This window comes from Falco rusticolus, chromosome 5 (genome assembly GCF_015220075.1).
Source record: "Falco rusticolus isolate bFalRus1 chromosome 5, bFalRus1.pri, whole genome shotgun sequence".
Lineage (NCBI taxonomy): Eukaryota > Metazoa > Chordata > Aves > Falconiformes > Falconidae > Falco > Falco rusticolus.
Window position 1 is genome coordinate 36,229,439 of NC_051191.1, and position 23,163 is coordinate 36,252,601.

Here is a 23,163-nt window from a genome sequence, read left to right on the forward strand (position 1 = left end):
TTTCTTGGATTTAAAAGATGGCTAATCTTGATGAGACGAGTTGTCATTTATAACGCATGTTCTGTTTTCCCCACACTTTAGTTTTCATCACTCCTATGTGTTCCTTCCACAAAGCTGCAGTGACATTTTGGAGCAGAGTTTTTTATTGACTTGAGGAGATTAACATTTACTAGGAACACAACCTAATTTCTTTTGTGCTACACAGAGATATCATCTGCAATAAAAAGCACGTTTTTGAAATCATAAACACGTATGTAGTCAGCTTCCTTTTTAAGTGACTAAGTATCCTCAGGTTTTAGAGTCACCGTTACACAAATATGATGGTCTCCGTGTGAGAGTGAGATAGACATTAATTAAAACAGCAGGCAGCACTGAGACAACACTGATGGCTGGAGCATGCTGCCCTCTGCCTACAGAATTTAAGAAATGTATTTTGCTTCTGTCTTCAGCATTTAACCTGTATCACTGCAAACCTTGCATGCAGTTACCTTGGTTATCGTAGGAATTCCCTCCCATTCTAAAAGTTTCTCTGCAACATGTTTTAAAATCCCTGCTTTTAAGTTGATTTGAATTGTTACCATATTGCTGAGACTGTAATGAAATATTACAGCCATGCTTTCTGTGAGGTTCTTTTGGTTATGATAAATGAGAGTTCCCCTTACCCACCTGTGGCATCTGTTTGTGTAGAAATTCAGGAGTCCTTTGTAGTTTCTGAAAGAAATTTGAAAATAACTGCAGCATTGTAGCCAATACTCCCTTTTCCTCAAAAAAATGCAGGTTTGTGCCTGTAGAAGCTGTTATTGATCATGCATGTGTGCTACGTTTGCCTGAATAATCAGCATGCCAGCACTTTCACTTTTTATTTTATATGTAAAGCCTTCTGGGATAACAGGCATTGTATAAAAATACAGTTCTTTTCTGATTTTTCTGATAAAGGCCTTCATGAAGAAGCACATGGTGTTTGGAGAGTTTAAATTAAAAATTAAGTGTATTTCTGAAACGAAAATGAAAATCAAGGAAAAAAGAAACACCCAAGGCTTTTTAAAATTATTATTTAAACGGCAGTTGTAGTGTCAGGCTTATGGTTTGAAGAACTTCATATTATTTACCCTCTGGATACCTTTTTTTACTGTGTGTCAGATCACGAGATGTACAGATGACTGTGTGTTCAGGTATGAGACACATTTATATAAAGAATATGAAACTAGTAGTTTGTGTGTTTGTGGTCATAGTATAGGCTTGTGTAGTTGTCAACTGTATAATTACTTCAGCATATAAAATTTTTTTCGAAAGATATTTTGAGAAAATACTGAGAGCTTTAAAACAACTTACTGAAAATAGCCATAAAATCTGTTTCATTATAATATTAATGAGCCATGTTTCTGTGTACCTCTGCGGCTACCTCACAAATTATCTTTTAATATGTAGAGGCTTGTAGAACTATCTTAAATGGGTCTAGCTCCTGGACTGCTGTGATCACGTAGAGTCTGTTTTTACTTAAAAGGTAATTTTCCATTATTCCTTCAAAAACAAAACATCCCACTGCATGCTCAAAACCCAAAAGACATATGCAGAGACCTAGGCATGCTACTTAGTGTATCTTACAAGTCCAGAGTGGTCCTGAAGAAGGGAAAAGGAGCTCTGTAATTTTCCCTGAAGAAAAGCCTTTGGGGATGGCCGGGTTGTTAGAGCAGCACTGCAGTACACATGTAGCTTTGTGGTTGTCACTGTGGCCCCATATCAGTGTCTGTCTGGCAGAGGTTTGTGCCCTCAATAGGGAGTTGAACACTTCGAGATGTGGTGGCCTGGTGATGATGCCAGATGGCCAAAGGGGTTTGCATTCAGCAGGTCTTGGGCAGTCAGCCAGCCTGTGCGTTTCCAGGTGTGGTTGTTGGCCGTCCTTGTACAGTCAAGCCAACACATGGCTTGTTGGGACAGGGCAAGGTGTTGGTCCATTTGAGATACTTTGCAGTGCCTTCATTGGTGAAGTCTTGACCCCCAGGATGAAGTGTCTTTGGAAATCTGGTTTTAAAGGTCATGCTTGTGGGAGCAAGTCTTCATGAGAAGGCATCTCTCAGACTTAGATCCCCATGCACAAACAGCTTCTTGGGCCCATACTCACCTTGTTTGAAGTGGAGAGGCTGTCCTCTTTTGACTGTGGAAGTTTCATTTATTTTCGCTCAAGAAACTTACGGGCTCCTCTTTGTTTGCATTTGTCTTGAAGCAGCCAGGTGCTGTGTAGGATAAGGGGACTGGGGATGGTGGGGCTCCTCCTTGAATGGCAGTAGCCTGTAGCAATCTCCCATGAAGGGTCCCTGTCCCTCCTGGTTTCTGGCTACTGTTTTGTGCCACTTTCCCTGTAGTTCTGTCGGCACGTGGGATGCCGTTGTGCCTCTGGAGACCCTGGCAGGGCATCTCAGAAACCAGGGTTCCTCTCTCCTGCATGCTGTGCCTTGCGGTGCTAGCACCTGAGTGCAGGGGATAAGAGGGGATGAGAAGCATTAAAAGGGGCTTTTATGCATGTGGTATGTTTGTTCACCTTCCCTCTCCAAACTTTTCTAAATTGGTCTGTAACAGGGTTTGTTGGATGCTCACGTTTATGGACATAGCGTGAGCATTGCTTTATAGTAACACGTTTCCATGAAATGTTGTGATGTCACGCAAAAAAATCCAATAGATAGCAGTTCACAGGTTTGAATTGAGAGGCAGGTCATAAGAATTCATTTTATTAAACAGTAAAGACAGAGTAAGGAATGGGACTGTCTGTTAGTTCATCTAGGTGAAAATGTAGCAGACTGGTTGGTCACCTCTCCCAGATGGTTTTGGCTGGTCCCTTACATCCAAGGAAGAGTAAAGCAGACAGACAGTAGGGCTGGGGCAGCTTTGCAGCCCTTCAGGCTCCCTCATGCATATCCAGCCTCTCTCCTTTCTGGTTTCAGAGTAAAATGTGAGTAGTGATTTTCTTGTTTAGAGAATTCCATAGATATATTAAATGGAACGCAATATACTGTTTCATGAATCTTACATTATTTAAGGCTGGCTTTAATAAGAAAATCTGGAAATGTCACCTGGAGCAAAGAGTACGCAGAGCCCAGTTTCCTTTCCATGAACGTTGCTGTGTAAGCCACAATTAAAATGCATACTGGATACTTATTTTAGACTTATCTGGAATTCACTAGGAAGATGCTTAGATTCTAAGTTATCCTGTTGCAAACGTGCGCTGCAAAGCAGCCACTCACAAGCAGTGGGTATGGTTTGGCTCAGTGTACCGCAGTGTTCGTGTTCGGGATTGCCTTTTTTTGTAATTTACTGCTTTTGTGTCTCCCCCTCCGCCACCTTTCAAAGCTGCCTAACGTGACTAAGACTGTCATTTTTGTATGCTGGTCAAAAGTTATAAAGCCAGCAAAAGTGTAATTTTTTTGCAAGACAAAAGTGGCTTCTCTTGCCAGTAGAGGGAGTCGATGGACACTGATCTGGGACTTTTCGGGGGGTGTGGGGAGTGCTTGTGAATTGGGTATGGGTCTGGAGGTGTGTTGGCTCTGTCTACTACGTGTGCATACATACTCGTCTTCTCTGTATGCTGCAGAAATGAATTTCCTATTGAGAAAAACCTGATAGGAATTATGGGGGAAAAAAAAAAAGTGAATAAATGCAGTTGTGTCACCGCATTTCACTTTTAAATAGAAGGGGGAGAGAGTTTTGAGAGTTATCACTTTATTGCAGACACATCAGGCAAGATGACAGTTTTCACTGTTCTGCTGTAATTTTGGTAATATGTAGAGCATTTAGCAAAATAAGGTCTTTATTACTCAATTCTGTTCACAGAAAACCTTTTTTAAGCCACACCAAAAAAAATCCCAGTTAAAAGAAAAAAAAAATAAATATCTGCCCTGTCTTTAGAAGAACATTGTCACAGCAAGCCCTGATGCCAAACTCCTTGTCATTACAATTGCTTTTTCCAATGTTTTGCGCCAATGTGGCGATTGGCCATAACATGCCAATTTTCTTCTCCCTCATAATATTTGTGAACTTATCAGGCAGCCATTACTAATTATTGTTTTACAAGTCTTAAATGCTTGTAGTTCTGCCACTTAAAATGATCCCTCTTGGTGCCACGGTAGGTAAGGCGGAGCAGCAGGTTATGACGTTTAGGGGAAAAGGCTTGTTCTTGCCCTTGCCAGGAGGATCTGGAGCTTCAGCTGTGGGAGCAGAGGGCAGCAGCGGGCTGCAGGGGTAGGGCACTGCATGGGGTGGCCAGCTCTTCTGTACTGATCCACCCTAGAGACTTCAGCGGGAAACGAAGGAGGTGGCAGCGAGGTGGCCAGTCCCCGTGGTAGGATCCTTGTTCTCCTGTCACCACTTGTGCCTTGGTGGCAGAAGGCTGGAGGAAGCTCCATTCCTCTGGCTCCGAAGCTCTGGTAGGAGGGAAAGGCAAGGAGGAAAGCTGGGTCTCCAACAGGTTTTTTTCATGCTTTTTAGGACTTGAAACAGTGCTTGGGGCACAGGTGTGGGAGCAGACACATTGCTGGAAGCAGCTACAAAGGGCTGGTTATAGGAAGGCATCCCCTGGCAGAGGAAGAGCTGCTGCACCCAGCAGCACTGGCTTTGTGCCTACCAGATGGAGCTGGCTGTAAGGGAGGCCATTAGGAGGTGTGATGGCCAAAGCAGAAGACTAGATCCTGGGATCCAGGAGCTTCTGTCACATCTTACTCATTCCTAACACCTAGAATGAGCGTTTCTTGCTCCTTGAAGGTGCAAGATGTTTTTCAGATTGTGATGGGATGCTCTTGTTCTCCATCTGCTGGGCAGAATCTGGCTTTAAACTTGTGGATACCATCACCTCCGCTCCACCTGATCGAGAGGAACATGGTCCTCTTATAGGCTGAAAGGTTGCAGTTGTTCCACATTTATGACTTTGTCTCCTGGGTTGGTTGTTTTCTTGGGGAAGGAGGCGGCATTAGGGTTTCCTGAGGTATTAAAAAAAACAGTCTCATTTCAAAAAGAAGCCCTAAGTGCTGCTTTGGCATAACTAAAACAGTCTTCGTAATGTCTTATTGGAAAACATTCCTGTTTATCTTTACATAGTTCTGACTAATGGGGTTTTGTGCTTTGGCCACTTGGTTTGTTTCCCAGTCACTGCTCTGGCATCTGATGGCATGTGTCACTTCAAGTCCCATGCTGCTGTTGGAGGACATGCTATGTCCTAAGCCTGGGGGAGGTAAAACACAACCTCGTCACAGGTGTTGGAGCAGTGTAAGGAATCCATCCAGTGGGTGCAGTGGACCAGTCTGTGACATGAGAGCAGCAGTGTGTTGGCAGTGACAGGAACACTCTCCAAGGCAGTTTTGAAAGCCGTTTATGTCAGAGAGGATTTGAAACATTTCCAGCCTTCTCAGTTTCCTTTTCCAAACATGGAGCAATCTTGGGTTCTCAGTCTTGTCTTCCCAGCAGGCGCTCAGTGCAGAAACGTCCAGGTGCGCTTTCCTCTGGTGCATCTTCAACAAACTGAAAGTGGGGAGGAGACAGGCTTGGCCGTAGAGGAGGAAACCTTCATTTGAGCAGCATCCAAAAGATTCTAAAAAAAGAGCTCTGTAAGAACCTGACTAAATGTAAACTGAATAGGTGTTCCCCCAAAGTTGTTTGTGATGCACAAAATAAAATACAGCTGCCTTCCCTGACAGCTTGTTTCTTGCACCCTGCGTAGGGTGAAGGAAGCTTCTGCACTGTCAGGGATTTTTGTTTGCAGCAAGTTCACCAGTGCTCTGATGTTGGGTATGTGTACTGTAGCATATTGATACCTGAAGGTATGAAAAAAACCCTCTTTTTAATTTCTTACAAAACCAAAACCTTCTTTTATGACACTTGTTTAATAATCCAGCATAGCAGAGGAGTATGGGAAACAGCCCTTAACCTTGAAAATCAACTTGGAAAAAAATGCTGTGAAGAGGATTTATATGGTCACAAATCTAACAATCCACCGAATTGCTTTTTCTCCTGAGATGTGAACTCTTACAGCTTTTCAATAGAGGCATGGTGTAATGTAGAGGAATGCAGGCAGTGGGTTGATCAGCATTGATAACACGCAGCTGTGGCCTTGCCTCAGAGGCAGTGTGTTGATTGACATGGATGATGTGCAGCTGTAGCTCGTGCCTGCTAAGTGGTTAAATAGCCCTGAGGATTGTGGGAGAGGGGGTTGGATGGAGGAGCAGTAGTGTGGTCTGGCCTGTGGAGGAAGGAGATACAGCATGTACAGTAGAATCTGACCAACAGTAAAGCCTTGTTGCAGCCTGCTAGTTTGATTGTGCTGCAGCAGTATAAAAGACAAAAAAGCTATGTTTTCTGTTTGAGAAAAAAACTTTCTTTGTGGTCAGGTTTAAAAAGTAATGGGAGACTTATTTTTGGTATAGTAAAATTTACAAGAGCTACTTTTACAAAGCTGGGTTTTTGAGTTTCTTATTGGGTCTTACTAAGTTTCTTATTTTGTGTCTGGGTTTTTTGTGTGGTTTCATTGTTTTTTGGGTGTTTTTTTTGTAAGCTGGTTCATTATTGACTTAATTCACATGTACTCTCCATTCATGAATGAAATACCACATGGTTCACAAGCAGCTGGAAAAAGAAAGGAAGGATGGAATTGTAGATTTTGTCACGCATGCCAGGGAGATGTTTTAAATATTATCTGAAGAATGGAACAAAAAGAACACTGGTGGTAAAAATTAAAACCACAACAAACCAACAGCAAACGCTTTTTCATAGTATTTAAAAAATAAACAAACCAAAACAAAAAATACACCCCAAAAGAGCAATTTTCTAAAACACAGTAGCCTTTTGTGAAGCATATATGATATGGATCTTCTGCTGAATTATAGTTCTTAGATCCCATTGATCAAAGACATGACTTTTCCTTGTTAACTAAATGATTTGTTAGCTTTTTCAGGAGATGACTTCCTGTATCTCTGTGCTGCGATTTCGAGCAGCCTATTAATGTGCATCACGTTGTATCTCTCCTTGTGTTGTTACTGTAAGTTTTAATTGAGCCTGGTTTTTATTACACTAGTTCTTGCTGCCATTTTGCTGTAACTCATTTCCTTGCAATTATGTATGTCCCATCCCTGAAATGCAATTTTCTTTTGCTGGTAAACCCACAGCACAAGTTTTACATGAGTCCTTTCATAGGATTTTTGCATTCAACAAAAAGCCAAGGATCAGAAACTGGTGCCCCCAAGGCAGGATTTTGCAGTGCTTGAAGTACTTCAGGCAAGTGCACTGTGACTGGGGCAGAGCTGGCATGGATTAAAAAGAGGAGACGAGGCTGCAAAAGGCTGAGGGTGAGTTGTGGGTGTCTGTTGTTCCTACTCATCACTCGCTGTGACCAGTGCAACTCTGAAAGAAAAAAAAGAGGGGGTGGGGGGGGGAGCCTTTTTTTTTTCTGGCAGTCTCTGTCTGTTTGTTGAATGTGACTGAAATGAGCTGGTTGGTCTCAGCATTACATTAAATGGAGAAGGGATGTGATACAAACCATCATTCAAATCCATTGCTAATGGCAGAGTTTTCTGCGGCAACCAAAGTCGGGGCTTGCTCCCAGCCTGAACTGTCGTGCCCAGGGAGCCGGGAGGTGAGCTGTGCACTAGCATATCTCCGTGCCTCCCTGCGGGACCGCGTCCCTAGTCGCGCTTAGCATATGGCTGTGCTTATTGGATTGTGTGATGGACTTGAGAAGGAGCCCATCCATCAAAGTGCTTTTTAAAATAAAAGGTGAACGTTTCAACACTGACAGTAATTTTGAGTGAAAAAAAAAGGTGACTTTTTGTTACTCGGGCATCACATAACTATGCTAAATGAACTGTTTGAATAAAACCATAAGGGGGGGATTGAGGGATGCACTATGATATAACTGTAGGGCTGTTACTTATTTCCATGCTGAAGCTTAAGGTATTTAGTACAGTTGTGGCTTGTTTCTGATATCTGAGCATAAGTTTCCAAGCAGCCTTACACAAAGGGTGTTGAGTTGCCTCTTAATTAGTATTGAACCTTCTGGGAAAGGACTGCTGACTCACTATGTAACTCACTCTGCAACTGCTTTGTCATTTGTCATGCGCCACTAAACAACTCTTAGATATTAGAAACTATCCATCAGTACCTCCCTCAGCTGGATCCATGCTGACAGCTTTACGAATGAAAGCCTCCCAAAAATCAAAGTCAATCCTCTGAGCTATTCAGTCCCTTGAAACAAATATTTCATGTGGAATAAACTGAATATTAACGACTCTGATGAGAAGACGAACCTTTGTTGTCCTTTCTGCCATTTTATCTTCTGTCTCTGCTTTTGCTCAGAGTGGGTAGTCTTCTCTTGGGTTGCAGCTCTCTGTTCGGTTGAACTCCAGATTCCATGTAGGCATTTCAGTATGGTCCTACCCCTCTTCCTGCTCCTCTTTGCCTTAACTGCTAAAACAGAGAATAAGGGCCCTTGGGCTCTGGATCTTGCCAAGAACTGGATCCAGAACTACAAATTCTGGATGAGACATCTGTTGTGCTTCTGATCACCTCAGTGCTGGAGTCTGTTGTATTACAGCTGTAGTTCATAAACTCAGTCCTTTAAGGCAAAATATCAGTGAATGTCTTTATTCACACAGGCTTCCAGGTGTTGCATCAAAGACTAGGGCCAGTAGTTCCCATGAAAATAAGTAGAGAGAGGAACTCGTACCTCTGCTCAGACCTTAAAGGGATACTGTCAATGCAGGATTTGTTTCCAGGCTTTATTTTAAAAAGAATAATAAATGTTCAGTGTTGATAGGGGACCCAGATACTTTATTTGAAGGGGTTTGTATTTTGTGGTCGAGGTTTATATGTGCGTTTATCAGACAAAGGGAAAACAGGCTAAGAAAGAACAGGCAAAATGAATATAAATGAGGTACTTCAAAATTTATGAAAATGGCTTACTTTTCCTCTCTGCTTTTGGTGGTAGCATCTGGAAGTAGTGGATTCAATAGTTCCAGGTTGCCAAGTAGTCCTTTTAATATCTGCCCCATATTTGTGCAAAAGGCAGGGAAAAGATTTGGTTTACACCTCAGGTGCAGGTACATCCCAAATCTGTCAACTTAAAATGCCTGGGAATACACCAGTGGGAAGTGCAGCACCACGCATCCAGCAAAAGGCTATTTTATATGCACCAACTCAGGACATCCCCCAAGTGAAGAGTCCTCGGTCAACTCTTTTTCATAGATTAACAAACTTAAAATGCACAGCCAGAAGTCAGCATGTCAGTGGAAGAGGTGCTTCCTCTGTGTGTGGGTGAGTGTGTAAATGTGGATTATTATTTTTAGGGGATTTTTTAAATTAATTTTTTTTTTTTTACACTTTGGAGAAAAATTAGCATCCTTACTGAAGCCTCATGTGAAAATGGCATTAGTAGCTGTAGGCTCATCTTCATGTCAGTAAGACATGAATTGGCATAAATAAAACACCTTTTTCAGGAGAATGTTGTGTTTCTAATTAAAAGGAAAAATCAAGACAGAGGCATGTTTTTAACAGGAGGGAGTGCAGTGGGTACTTGTGTTATGAACAACTTAAGAAGATGCTTCCTTTTTTGGAGGCTTTTTGTATCCAAATGAAGGCAAGGAGAGATTTGCGATTTATATGTTGTTTTACACTTTGTTTCTTTATGATATACAAGGATTGTGCATCATAACTTCCTGCAGCCTCACTCGTTTCCTCCAGCACGCATTTGGCTGTGCTGCAGAAGCCAGCATCCCTGTTGCCAGACCACAGTACTAGCAGAAATTTTCTGACCTGGAACTCAACCAGAGACAGCAATTGCTCCATAAACACAGTCTGTCTCGGTTGCATTTGCTCTCAGAAGGGCTTCTCCCTCCCCAAGAGTTACTGCTCACCTGACTCAGAATGTCTGAATTCCCTGGTGACAGTTGGCACCATTAGGGGTTTCCTCCATCATCTGGAAGGTAAGCCCCAGGTGTGGTAGGCAGTGTTGATATAAGCAGCTTGAAGCCCCAGTTCTGGCCAAGTAGAGGATGAATCTTTAATGCCTTCTGCCTGAGCTGCATTGCGTTTTCATGCATCACGGAAAGTGCTGCATTCAATCTTTATTTAGGTTTTCTTATCGGATATGAAACGAGCTGATGGTAAAATCTACAGTTACTTCAGATTTTTAAATGATGGAGATAGATGGCTGTAATCTTCTGTCATTTGACATGATTTTTATCCATACGTTTTTATGCCCCAGCAGAAATGATAGGAATTCAGATGGTAATGAGGTGGCATCCAGATGCACAGCACACGCACATACACACAAAATATTGATTTAAATGTGTCCTGACAAGCTGGTCAGGCAGCAATCTGAAGAAAAGAAGACTTCTGAAGTGAAAGAGAAATAATGACAATAATGAAGAGGCAATACGTTGATTTTAATACGTAGCAGCATTATGAAGATCTGGGTCTGATGAATCAGGAGGGGGAAGCTGGCACAGGAGCCTGCTGTGATTTGTTGCATACATTTGTTTCCATTTTTATCCATTAGCAGCACTGTGAGAGTTCGGATGCAGCCGAGAGATCGGGAATGGAGAGCAGGGGGAGGGGAACTTGGGCTGTTAAAGCTTTGATAGGTGCTGAATTTATATCAGCTAGCTTTCTAATTTCCTGTTAAAATGCCCAGGCCCCTTTCTCCTTGCCTTATTTTTAAAATAAATAAATAAATGGCATTGTTACCATCCTGTTTCTGCATTCCAAGCGGCAGCTTGGGAGTATTTCCATCACCTCAACAGTTTTATGGACCTTTCCGGTAAGGCAGCAGGTCTTGGAGGTTGGTGCAGTACCATTAGCATATGCCTCTGTGAAATATTTCATCCTTTTGTGACTCCCTTTTGATCAATTAAGTTTATGTAGCTCTTTCCAAGGAAGTTCATAGAGAGAAGCTATACGCAGCTTTCCCTTTGTGGTACAAAGTTTATTTTCACTGCTGAAGTGCAGCAGCTGGCATGATGCAAACCTAAATGTATGTTGTGGGGGGGAGGCGGGAAGTAAGTGCATTACAGCAATTGCTGTGCAAACCAGTTTTCACAAAGCCTGTGACACATGAACAAATACGATGAAATTAAAGTGTACAGTATTGCCAACTTTCTGTCTCTGGCTGTGAACACAATGATCTCTGGTATCTATAGATGCAACCCGTTTGTGCTCATCCAGGTAGACTTTTACCTTACGTTTGAATGGAAAGCTAGTGACATGCCACGGAATACATTAATGCATGCATTTAAAAAGAGAAGAGGAAAATAAAGAGAGAAGTGCCTTTGGCCACAGTCTTCTATTTAATTTAATGCTGGCTTCTATAAAATTTCAGTAATGAAATAAATATTGAATAAACATTAAAGAGGGAGAGGAATTTCAGGTTTTTAAAGATAATGTGACCATAGTTAATAAGCAGTATAGATTTGTAAATAATAAACTCCATCACAGTTTGGAATATAATACAGTTGTTGGAAGAAATACTAGTGCTTGGTGCAATACTTCAGGATGTTTGTGGATTGTTTGACGTGTTCAGCAAGTTTTAAACGCTCATGGTTTAACAAGGGAAAAATACCTCAAAATGAGTTGGCTGAGAAACACCCCCAGGAGTTGACTCAAGGCTAACAAAGGCAGTAGTGACTTAAGAACCTCATTAACTGTTGATAAAAGTAGCAGATAAAATTAAATGAGGAGACCTACATAGTAATAAGAGTAGAGATGTGTTTAACTAGTCTTTAAAACAACTAGAAATGTGTAATATGCAGAAGAATGTTGTATGACTTGACAAATTAATGCACCTATGGGGAAATAATCCAAGACGATGATATTCTATGAATGGAAAGCTGGGAAAACAGTGGTGCATAGAGGGACTGGGACATGTGGACAAATGGCAGCTGTTTGCTGCAGACTAATATCAGTAATACTTGCAAAAAGGAGTTACTGATGTTGTAATAAGAAAGGGCATGTCACATGCACAGGAAAGTAACTACCTCTACTTAAATGTCTGTTGGACTGCACCGATACTATTAAATTAAATTATGGCTGCTTCTCATACTGAAACACAGGAGCAAACAGAAAGGGTTCAGTAAAATCAGCAGATGGATTTCAGACCTGTATTATGAGAAAAGATAAAAATTTATGTATGTAGCGTATTTGTATCCAATTGATAATTATTAAAAGAGCCCAGGTATTTATGGAGGGAGAAGAAAAGTCTTTTGAGAAATTTTGAAAGGTCACAATAGTTGCAGAAAAGTGGAAAAATAAGGGGAAAATTAGAGAAATTTTCACTGAGATTTATTGAATCATGTGAAACGTCTTTAAAAAGGCTTTTGGCTGTGTAGCATGCTGAAGCAAAGCGGCAGCATTCAGAGCGGCACTGGGGTGGCAAGAGGTGGGCAGTGGCTGGTGAGCCCGTCTGCCCCCTCTGAGCCCAGGCAGCTTGCTGGGACATTTGGACCAGCCCAGGCTGTGACTCTTCTCAAGCCCCTAAAGTTAGGCTGAGAGCTTTGGACTTGTGAGGAATTCAAGGTGGGGTTGTTTGTGCTTTTAAAAATACATGCAAGTTCCAGGCAAAATTACTAGTTGGCTAGTGGAAATGTAACACAGCACTTGAAGTTTGATGTCTGTCACTAAACTATTAATTCATACTTGAGAGTGCAAAAGAAATGGGTGACAGGGTTTTTTGTGTAAGAATGTTGAACTATCAGAAAAATAATTAAAATAATTACTTGTTACTACTAATTTGATTGTTTACAAGTGATAAATTTACAACAATACAGGAAGAATTTGTTCTTTATAAGAAGATATCCAGTGCTTTAGTTTTTTCAGTTATCCTTTTATTTTTCCAAGAGCAACATTTGTTTTGTTGACTGGTATATTTTAGTTTTCTGTTGGGCTGTTCATTGTTTTACAGTGCATTGGTTTACCTCTGTGTTTAGCTGCTCCCTGTGTGTTATCGATCATCATTGTATATGATGTTATGTTCACCTTAGGAGATTGCAGGATTTCTCTGATTTGGAAAAAAAAAAAGGGGGGTGGGGGTGGTGGAGCTGATAAATACACACTTTTAAGTGTTATCGTTATCTGGCCAAGTTTTGAACTTTTTTGAGAGGAGGTATTAAAAGTGTGACAAATGGCGGTGGGACAGCACTAAAACACTAATGATCCATGGAGGAATGACACTAAAACAAGCTTGAGCTTATCAACCTTTTCGCTTTTGAGACTTATGTTGCAAATACTTCAACCCCTTCCCAAGGAACCTTTCCTCCATTTGTTTTGTTAACTGTTCCCTGAGAGCAAGGCATGGTGATAATTTCCTTTTGAGTCATACATGTCAGAGATGTTCCCTTTTCCTGATGTAAATATTGTGCTTTGTGCTGCTTCTCATCTGCGTGTTTGCTATCTGTTGCTGTGGATCCTGTCCTTTCTTTTACAGCATAATGGAAGGGATGTGTGGAGATGCGGATGGTGTGTGACAGGGTTTCCCTGCTCTTGAAGTGTTGGCACTCTGAGATTGTGCAGCAGTTTTGGAGCATAATAGGACAGTTTTTATAACACATTAGGAATTCTGATTAGAAGATCTATATCTGAGTGTTAATTATATATTTTGATAAAACATGTTCCATAGCTAGTCCTGTGTTTTCATATTTTATTTGTATAACTTTCATCATTGTGCAGACCTGATTAGTATTTTAAGGATGAAAATAGCCTGGAGACTCTTCCATTCCAATTTTAAATGGTGTCCATTTCTTTTATTCAAAGCAGTATTTAAAGTAGATGCAGACAGCAGGAGGCCATCACAACCTGATCTTTTGCTTTGTACACTTTCTAAGGCAAGAAAAGATAAATTATCCCCTGTGTAAGCAGGATGTGGCATCCAGAGTATTATTGTTAGAGCAAGTCCACTAACTGATGTTTTGCAAAAATACCTATTCCAGAAGGGCAAGCAGGCAGTGGCTCTTCAGAGAACCGTTTTGATAGTTTTATCTATCAGTAAATTTTCCCATCAGAAGGTGGTGATTAGTTTGAATTATACTGGCTTAGAGTTCCAACCATTTATTTGCTTTGCCTGTGCAGCTTCTCGTTGTCTCCCTTGTCCATCAAGTGATGGAGGAGCTCTGGAGCACTCAGCACATCCTTCCTATGATAGCTCTTAGGCACAGTGTAATCAGGTCACTGTCCAAACTCTTCCAGTATGGTATTATGCTTGCTGAGTCTGCATGAGGCATTTTGATTGTTCAGATCACTTTTGGTACTCTGCGCTGCTCTCTGTCCTGTTTTTCAACCTTTTAAAAAGAAACAGACGAATCTAAACTGAGCAAAACCCGGCACAGATCCTGGAGTTGAATATTGGGTTCTAGTATAGGTCTCCCTACGTAAGGCCAGTAGCGATCTGTTCAGTATTTGTACACAGATTTCCCTCATTTATACAAGCAATGATTGCATTAAACCTCTTCTTGCAGTTGCTGTTCATTTACTTACCTTGAATGGTCTGCTCAGTCATTTTCAGAGTCACCGTATTCTAGGATATGCTCCCTAGTGCTTCAGGTGTGGTCTGTGTTCCTTGTTCTTACGTCTTGTATTTGGATGCTTAATTGTGTGTCTTTTCACTAAACTACTATGATAAAAGTATTTGGTAACATTCAGAGGATTTTACAGCGTGCAGCACTGGGAGATACCCAGGCTAGCTCTTGTTTGGCTGCCAGACAGAGTCTGGTTGTAGTAACACAGAATTAGTTGAGACTAACTCACTTTATTTCAGAGTCCTGAGCTAGGTTGGTGAATTGAAAGTGTGCTGCCCTGTGTGGTGCAGCAGTCCCTGGTGGGATGTGAGCATCTGCAGTGGAAGAGCACACAAGTCTCAATAGGTCTCCGTTCTTATTTTTAGTAGCGATTGTTGCTTAGTGGTTTAAACGCCTTTTAAACAGTTACAGTTCAAATGGTGATCCAGAATGCCTTAATTAATCATTAATTCCATTCTAAAAGTTGTCACCTAAAACAAAGGCTTGGGATTTAAAGTCTGTACAGAAGTGTCAGTGATAATGGCCGTATGCTGTGACACACCGATGTACAATGATACCACACTCTTTCTGAGACTTTGAACACTGATGTATTTGCATGGAAACTTCAGGGATGTGCCTTCTCAAATAGGCTCATATAGTTTCAGAAGATGCCAGAGATGTGGATGCTAGGCTTCAGTCTATAGGGTGCCGACACTGCTGGTCTCAGGAGGCTGCAGAACACATGGACCCAACCTTGTAAAATGTCATCAGCCACAGCTGTGCCAGCACTGATGGGGGTGCAGTCGTGCCCCCAGGTGACAGTAGGGGAGCAGAGCATGTTCATGATGCAGAAGGATCCAGGGAGGCACAGAAGGACCTTCTCACTTGGCAGGAAGATTCCCTTCCTCACCCCAACTCTGCTGTGTCTTTCCTGTTCCCTGTGTGTTAAACCAGACAACAGTAACAGACCACTATGTTTTTCATTCTTCCTTAGTGACGGATGGTTGTCAGTCCTCAGAAGATGGTGAAATTTCCAAATGAGTCAAATTTTTGTATCATCAAATGAAAAATTCCCGGAAGCTATGCAGGGCAAGCCTGGGGTGGATTGTTTTGGAGTGTGACCTCCAAGCCTTTGCACGGTCTGTACACCGAGACCTAGTGTGTACGTTGCAGACAAATGGATCGAAAGGTAGTGACCATTTCTTCCTGCAGAGATCAGCAAACTACAAGGTTCACAAGCCTACAGCAGCAGTAGAATGACACCAGTCCTGTTATTTTTTTAATTTGTCAAACAAACCCAAAGGTTGCTCGGTATCTACCCATCTGCTTCCAGGGTGGTACCCCCTTGTGTGTCTGGTGTTACTGTGTAGAACAGCTTGCACAGGGACAGGACAGTGGTGCGCAATTGTGGGACTTAGAGTAAAATGTGCCCCTGCCAGCAAGTTAACAGCTCTATCCAATAAACACGTAATCGGAGAGAGTCAGCTCACATTGTTCAAACTGGAATACTGTTTTTTTCTTTCCCCTATGGCTTGCTTTTCCCTGTCGTGTATGTCTGGTCTGTTTTTCTGTATTTTCCATTTGCCTCTGGTTTTCAGGCACACCAGTTCTACTTCTGGGATGAATAGCTGATGTGGCCTGGGGAGGTGCAGTGGTCGGTGCCAGCTGGCTGGCCGTTGCTCACACCACAGGCAAACATACAGTGTGTACCTGATACCAGTACAGAAACCCACTCTGTTTTGGAAAAACAGCTGCTACCATGTCTTCCTGCAGCTTGCACACAGGTAGGAGTAGAACTGTGTTTATCAGCGGATTCGTCTTGCAGAGGCTTGGAGGTGTCGCTGGTTGAAACTCTGCTTGTGCCATCCCTTCTTTTTGCTGCATCTCTAGACCTGTAATCTTCCATTGCTGTCCTTTTTGACAGTATCTTGAATATAAAGACTTGCACATAAAAACCTACTGAGTTAATTCCTAAAATTCTCTTGTAGTAGAATAAATGACCTTACATTATATTCAAGACTCATCCCTCCAAACACACATTTTATTTTCTACTGTGATATTCCAATTTCACGGCTGCTAAATAGGTTGATAAAAATATGGAAAGAAAGCAGTATAGCTAGAGAGAGGTATAATTATTCCACTTTTGTTCAAGTGGTTTCAGTGGAGTCATAATCTTTTTTTGTTTTTAAATGAGTCGAACCAGCTGTTTTCTGCTACGTGTAAGATATTGTCCCCGCTTCCAATACAATAATTCGGAGGAAATGCTTAGCTTTGTTTTGTTAAAGACTGATATAGCAGTAGGAAGGTCATCATTTTGATTAATTGAAAAAGCCTCTGCAAAGTACAAAGCCTTACAGAAATTGTAATTACAGGAGTCTTTAACCATGTAGTACAGCATGTGGACAGCTACTTGTAAGACAGAGTCATCCTTTAGTTTTGAGATTACGTTAAATCCCAGAGCCTGTAATTATATGCATGTTGCTGGCAGGAGCCCACGCTGGGCTGATTGTGGTCACTGAACGGGGTTGTTACTTGTTGTTTCTCTCCACGAGATCTACAGGCATCCTGGAAGGCACGGTACCGTTGGTGGTACCTAGTCCTTTTGCTGCTGCTGCTGGGAGAACAGACAAATGACAGTGGTTTATTTCGTTATATTTTGAAAAATTATAGGTTCTTTACTAATTGCTGGTTCTGAAGACAAGAGGACAAATCACTTGTAATGCTCCAGAAAGTAAGCACTCTTTTCTGTCATTGTAAACCAAACCAAAGGAAGGGTACAGATGCATACTAGAAATGGAGTGATACCTGAAGTGGGTCACAAGCTATTGGTTTCATGAAGAGACTTCTTTCTGAATTAAATCTCAGGTAGTTGTGGCTGTGCTTGAAATTACCTTTGAGAGACTGCAACATACTTGTGCTACTAAAAGTTTCTGATTTTTGTAGTACGTGTGGCATCTTCATATTTTACGATTGTATGAAGTCCCTAATTATTTTTAAACACAGATTTGGAGCTAGGAAAACTTGGGAAAAGGTGAACAGCATGTTTTGCCAGCAACTGAAATTAGGTTTGGAATTAAAAGTCAGTTGCGCTCCATATCTCAAAGATCTTTTGAGGACAGTTTCTCCAGCAAGGAACATCTCTCAACCTTTGTATTTTCACTGAAAAGGACAGTTTTAATTTTTGCCAGTTATTTATATGGACTGGTAAGATTTTTGTGAAGCCCTGATGTGGGATCACTGTGAAGGATAATGTAGGCAATGCTGTTTGTTACATTATGCTAGAGGACAGTATGTACTAGAGAGTTATTTTAATATAAAGGTGGATGTATTCTGTTTCCTTTAATACTACATTACAAATTTTAGAAAATACATCATTAAATCAGATTTCCAAAGAAATCAATTAAAGTGTGATTCTTCGTTGTATTATAAAAAGCTTTAACAAAAAGCCATCTCACAATATGGCAATATTGACTGATTTTACCAGTTGTTTAGTACCTGCCAGTTCAAAAAGGCTAACATTGCTTGGAGCTGGTAAGTTATTTTTTTTTTCTATCCAGAAAGTCCCTGAATTATTTTTTACTAATCTGTTCCTAGGCAATGAAGGTACCGTATTTGTATGGTGCCACAGAAATCGTGTTTTGGCATCAACTTGGTTAGTTAACAGATTTATTCTCATCATCTGTTGCCACCTTCAGCACACACATATCCTTGCTTTCCAACATGCTGCCCTTTCCATGTGAAATGTTCTCCAGCGATGATCTTCTGAAGCCAGAGCACCTTTTATGACTTTAATTGACCTGTAAAGTGTTCTGCTGCAATGTCTGCGTGAAATTGCCCAACAGTGTTGCAGAAGTGGTTAACGTAGCTAGAAAATAACTGCTGTAGTTAGTATAATAAAAATGTAAATTTACAAGACCCTCCAAATTATACGAAGCTGACAACTTGTCTGCACTGATAATCTGAGCACTGGGGAATACAGAGTGGTTTTATTGCACTTTCCTTTTTATTCCCTTTCCCTGTAGTGAAGGAGGATCTTTGTGATAGAGCAGTATCAGTTGCAAAGTGCGGGACTGACTGCGTCTGCTGCTGTGTGGGAATAGAACTCTTCTCTTTGGGATGAAAGATGTTCAGATTTTGTTTTGTTAAGATTGAGATTCTTGGTTTTGTTGCTTGTTCTTGATTGATATAAAAGGTATCAAATACAACGGTGGAAATGTTTCAGTTTTCAAAACAGAAGTATCCATACGGTCATTTGTTATTTTCAGAGGTAAATTAGTTCTCTTTTTCCTTAAAAATCTGACTTTTGAATGATGTGATAGGTGACAGCAGAGTCTTTTAAAATGATGGAGCAAAATATTTTGTACAAAATCTTAATGCATTCAGACTTCATAATATTTCATTTCAATTTTCTTACGTGGGTTGATCCACTAGATATCATTGTGTCTTCCTGACACATGAAACATTATATCTCTCTGTCTTTCTGGTTGCCTTAATGTTTTCTGAGGCTGTAGTTTGAGTACATGCCTGTCTTCATCGAACCCTGTGGGTTGGCTGTTTTTTAAAGGTCTGTGTCTTTGGTGTACATCGCTATGGCCGAGTAGTCTGCGGTCCATCCCCTTCAGAGTGGTGACACATAATTGACCTGTAAAGGAAAATAAGAGCATGTGACAACCAAACCCAGTTATGGCAGCTCATGTGGACAAATCCTCCTTAATGTAATATAGGGGAGGGGGCTGTAAGTGGTCTGAAGATGCTGCTCAGTTGGTGTGTGAAAGGGAATATTTATGCGACATGTGAGTGGAATTTGACAAAGAAGTGTCTTCCAGGTGTATATATTACTATGAAATGCAAGGGTGTGAATATCAGAGTCATGTTTTCTGGGCAAACACTGCATTTTTGGCAAACTTACTTTTATTCTCCCAAACACTTTGATATTTTGCAGGATTTGTAATCTTCATTGAATACTGTATTTTCACAGAAATTTCCTGATTCTGTCTAAAAGTCACACTATATAAAGCTTATAATCTTCAATTTAATTTAGAGAAATTTCATTACATAATTTCTTTTATCCTGCAGAGAAGTGTAATAAATCTTAACTTTTTTGGATTCATTTTTTCAGCTAATGTGATCTGACAAGATGAACCAGAAGATGGTATTAAATAGGATATGTATATTATACAGCCTGTCTTATCATATGGAAATACAAGCTTCTTTCATCTAGTGACCCTCTACTGAGCATTTATGAATACAAATGGAGTTTAGAAAATATTTGTGTTATATATTATCCTAGAGTTTATAAATAACCTTTCAGACTACTGAAGAAAAGAATGAGTGCAGCAATAAAAGTGATATAAAATCACGTTGCTGTCCAAAAGGATCAAAATGAAAAGTTTTTTACAGATGAGCCCAGAGAAAATAGTAATAAAATTTGTAGCTCTGTTAATTACTAATTACATCTTTTCCTTATTAAAGACTTAAACCTGTGTTATATGGGGTATAAATTGGTTTTCCGTATGTGTGAAGGTTTTTGTCTCCTAATATTACATTACCTATTCCACCTACCCACCCACCCCTCATTCCCCACCCACCCCCTTTTTTTTTTTTTACCTGCTACCCCATTTTTTCTCCTGAACGACCAGTTGAGTCCATCTGCAGAGCTGAATGACTGACACCTCAGAAAATGATGGCTGACTTTTGGAAAGTTGAGACATTTAATAATCACAAAATCCTTAATTTGGTCAAAAAATACGTATATTCTAAACAGTTGAGAATACCTGAGGTATGCTTAAATACAATTCAGAAGCAGGACTTTAAGGCAAGAACAGTTCTGGCAATCCTAATGATCGCTGTTCTGCAAGAAGGTAGTAAAACCGCGTGCATCTTGGTGAATATTTTAGAAATTGTTCTGATAACTGCATTACTTTTCTTGAACTACGAAAAACCTGGAAAAAACCCTGCAGTAAATACATTATATCATTACATTCAGTACTGTACTTGAAGTACGACATCTTTGTCTTAGGAAATCTTTTTAAGGAATTCAAGTCTGCACGTGATGCAAGGACAGAAAAATTGTCTGAAGGAACATAAGCGAAAAACCATCCTGTTGACTTGGTTGGAAGTGGTTATTGCTGCGCTTCAGAGGGTATTTAGCATGTGCATCCGTAATCTAGATGAAGTAGTAAACAATACTATAAGCTTTTCGGATCAAGGACTACATCTTTTCTCTTTTAGTAAAACCCTATCTGACCCAAGCCAGCAGCTCATTTTGCATATATATCACAGTTTCTGTATCATTATTACAGTTTTATACATTTTTACATAATCCCATTGGGACTCAGCAGGTCCTTACAGAAGGGCTTGATTTTTCTCCCACATCTGAAGCTGGTTTTCACAGGCTCCTAGCTCCAGAAGTGTGCTCTTCTGCCTCCTCTGCCAAGGGGGCTGAAGCAGGGTAAGTCACGGAGTCAGATCACAGAGGCAAGGAGTGAGCAGTTCTTTCTCATGGTGTTTTCTGTTGCCGTTCTCTGCATGGGAAAAGTCCTGAAGGATGTCAAAATTGCACTCTGAAGGAGAGAAGACAAAAGCAGACTCGAGTTGAGAGCTGCTCACCAAAAACACCTTCTTTGAAGGGCATGAGGAGCACTGCAGGCGCACCTTGCTGTGCTGTTGGAAGCTGATGAGAAGGTCCATCTTGGAAGAGGTGGGAGCAGAGACCTGTCTGCCTGATGCAGACGATGCTGACCCCAGACTCTATGCTGTTTTCCTTGTCTGTATTGACTGGGAAGAATCAAATAACAAATATGAGGGCAGCTAAGCGATCATCTTGCAGTATCTTCTGGTTAACCTTGAGATAAGGGAAGGTGTTTAAATGGGTCTGTCTGGGCACCACAAGATCTATGGCATCAAGGAGGAGCATCTGGCAGAGGAAAAGACAGTAATAAGGATTCTGGATGCTGGTCTGCAGGAAGGGAGTAGTGAGTTCAGGGCAGCTCCGGCATCTCAAACCTGAAAGAGCTGTGAGCAGGGGCTGCGTGCTGGGGCTGTAGCCTTGTGATGGTCTCTGGAACAGTTTTCCAGTGGAGCGGAAAGGAAATTGAATACAGGTGCTATTGATTGGTATCATTGGTGTGGAGTCCTGTTACCTGAGCCGGGAGGTGGCAAGAAAGAGTGGTGGCAAGTTTTCTCCTCAAAAAGCATATTGGCAGGCAGAGTGCCACTTACTCTTCTCTTGGTTTCGTCTTTATGGGGGAATGACAGTACAGAGCTCCTCTCCATTTTCCCCTTCGTGATAGTCCCAAGATTTTTCCATTTTCTTTCTTGACCACTGAATTACACCGGCTTAAATCTCCACCTTCTTCCCATGGTTTCAGCCCTGCTTGCATGCCCTGTCCATCCCGGGCCAGAGGTCTGCAGCAGCAGGGTCAGAATGATCAGCCCATGGCTTCAGGTGCATCTGCTTTTCTGCTGGTTGGATTTTACAGCTGTTTGGTACAACAGCCGCTAGGAAGCATTAACAAGGTTGGTGAACAGATGACTTTATTACCCCTATCTGGTTTTAATGACAGCGAAATAAAATCAATTTTCACCAGGCCTGTCTGGGCAATTTCAATTGTACTGATGGAGTGTTTCACCCTGGCCTTGGAAATACGGCTGTTGCTGTAACCAATAAAACAAAAATAAGAAAAACAATCACTGTAATAGTGCGTTGGAAGATGGCAAGCCTGGAGCTGCTGATGCAGCATGGAGCAGGCAGGGAGAGAGAAATGGCACTAAGTGTGAAAGCTGTCCATACCTCCTCCTGGCTTTCTGTAGCTGACAGTAGAAGATGCACACCCTAACACGGGACCATAACAGTAAATATAGCGATGGATTAAAGATGGGAGAAGATAAACTGAGCAATTTTGTAAGCAAAGCAGGTGAATAGGACAAGGGTATATGAGGACAGTTTTAAATATATCACCAAAGTGAAGCAGAAGTCTTGACAAAGAAATAATTATCTGTTGTTTTAAAGGAGAGTATCTGATGCAGCACTTGGGTTTTGTGCATAAATCTGACCGGGCAAACTTTATGGCTTATTTTGGTTTGCTTGCTTGGTTTTTAGAATGTTGGATTTGTCCTTTAGTAATTTCATAAAAGATGGGATGGAGCTCTCCCTTAAGCAGTGTGCTCCACTTCATCGTTTCCTGAATGAATTGTAAAAGCAGGTTAATTTGCTGTCTAAATAGGCATAAGAGGACATAAAATTCCTGGTAGGCTGAAGAAATCTTACAAAATCTTACAAATGGTGCAATGTTTGGCAAAATAAATTCTCAGGTGCACTAAAAGCTGCTCTCTTCTCTAGTGAGGGGAGAAAACCTGATTCACTGTGTGTTTTCTATGCAGCATCATTTTACTTATTTTGCTGTGATCAGATGCTTGGCGGTCCTGCCCACACACAACAATCCATCACTTCCCTCTGACTCTCTCCCTCCCCCTGTGGTCTGTGCTTCAATAGCTGTAATATACTTGTCTACAATTGTCAAAAAGCTTTCCTGGTTATAAAATCAGGCTTTTTCTTTTCTTCTTCCTTACAGATTAAATCTTTAATGTGCTTTGATTAGAGTATTTTCCATTCAAAATAGGCTCCTTCTCCCCCAGAAGTAGGATG

The 23,163-nt window shown here is 41.1% G+C and overlaps 1 protein-coding gene across 9 annotated transcripts in view; it reads left to right on the top strand.

Annotated features, from left to right (window-relative positions):
* The window catches only part of GRIP1 (glutamate receptor interacting protein 1), a 330,769-nt gene that overhangs the window by 144,274 nt on the left and 163,332 nt on the right, over window positions 1-23,163 (top strand). The gene's annotated exons all lie outside the window — the stretch shown is intronic.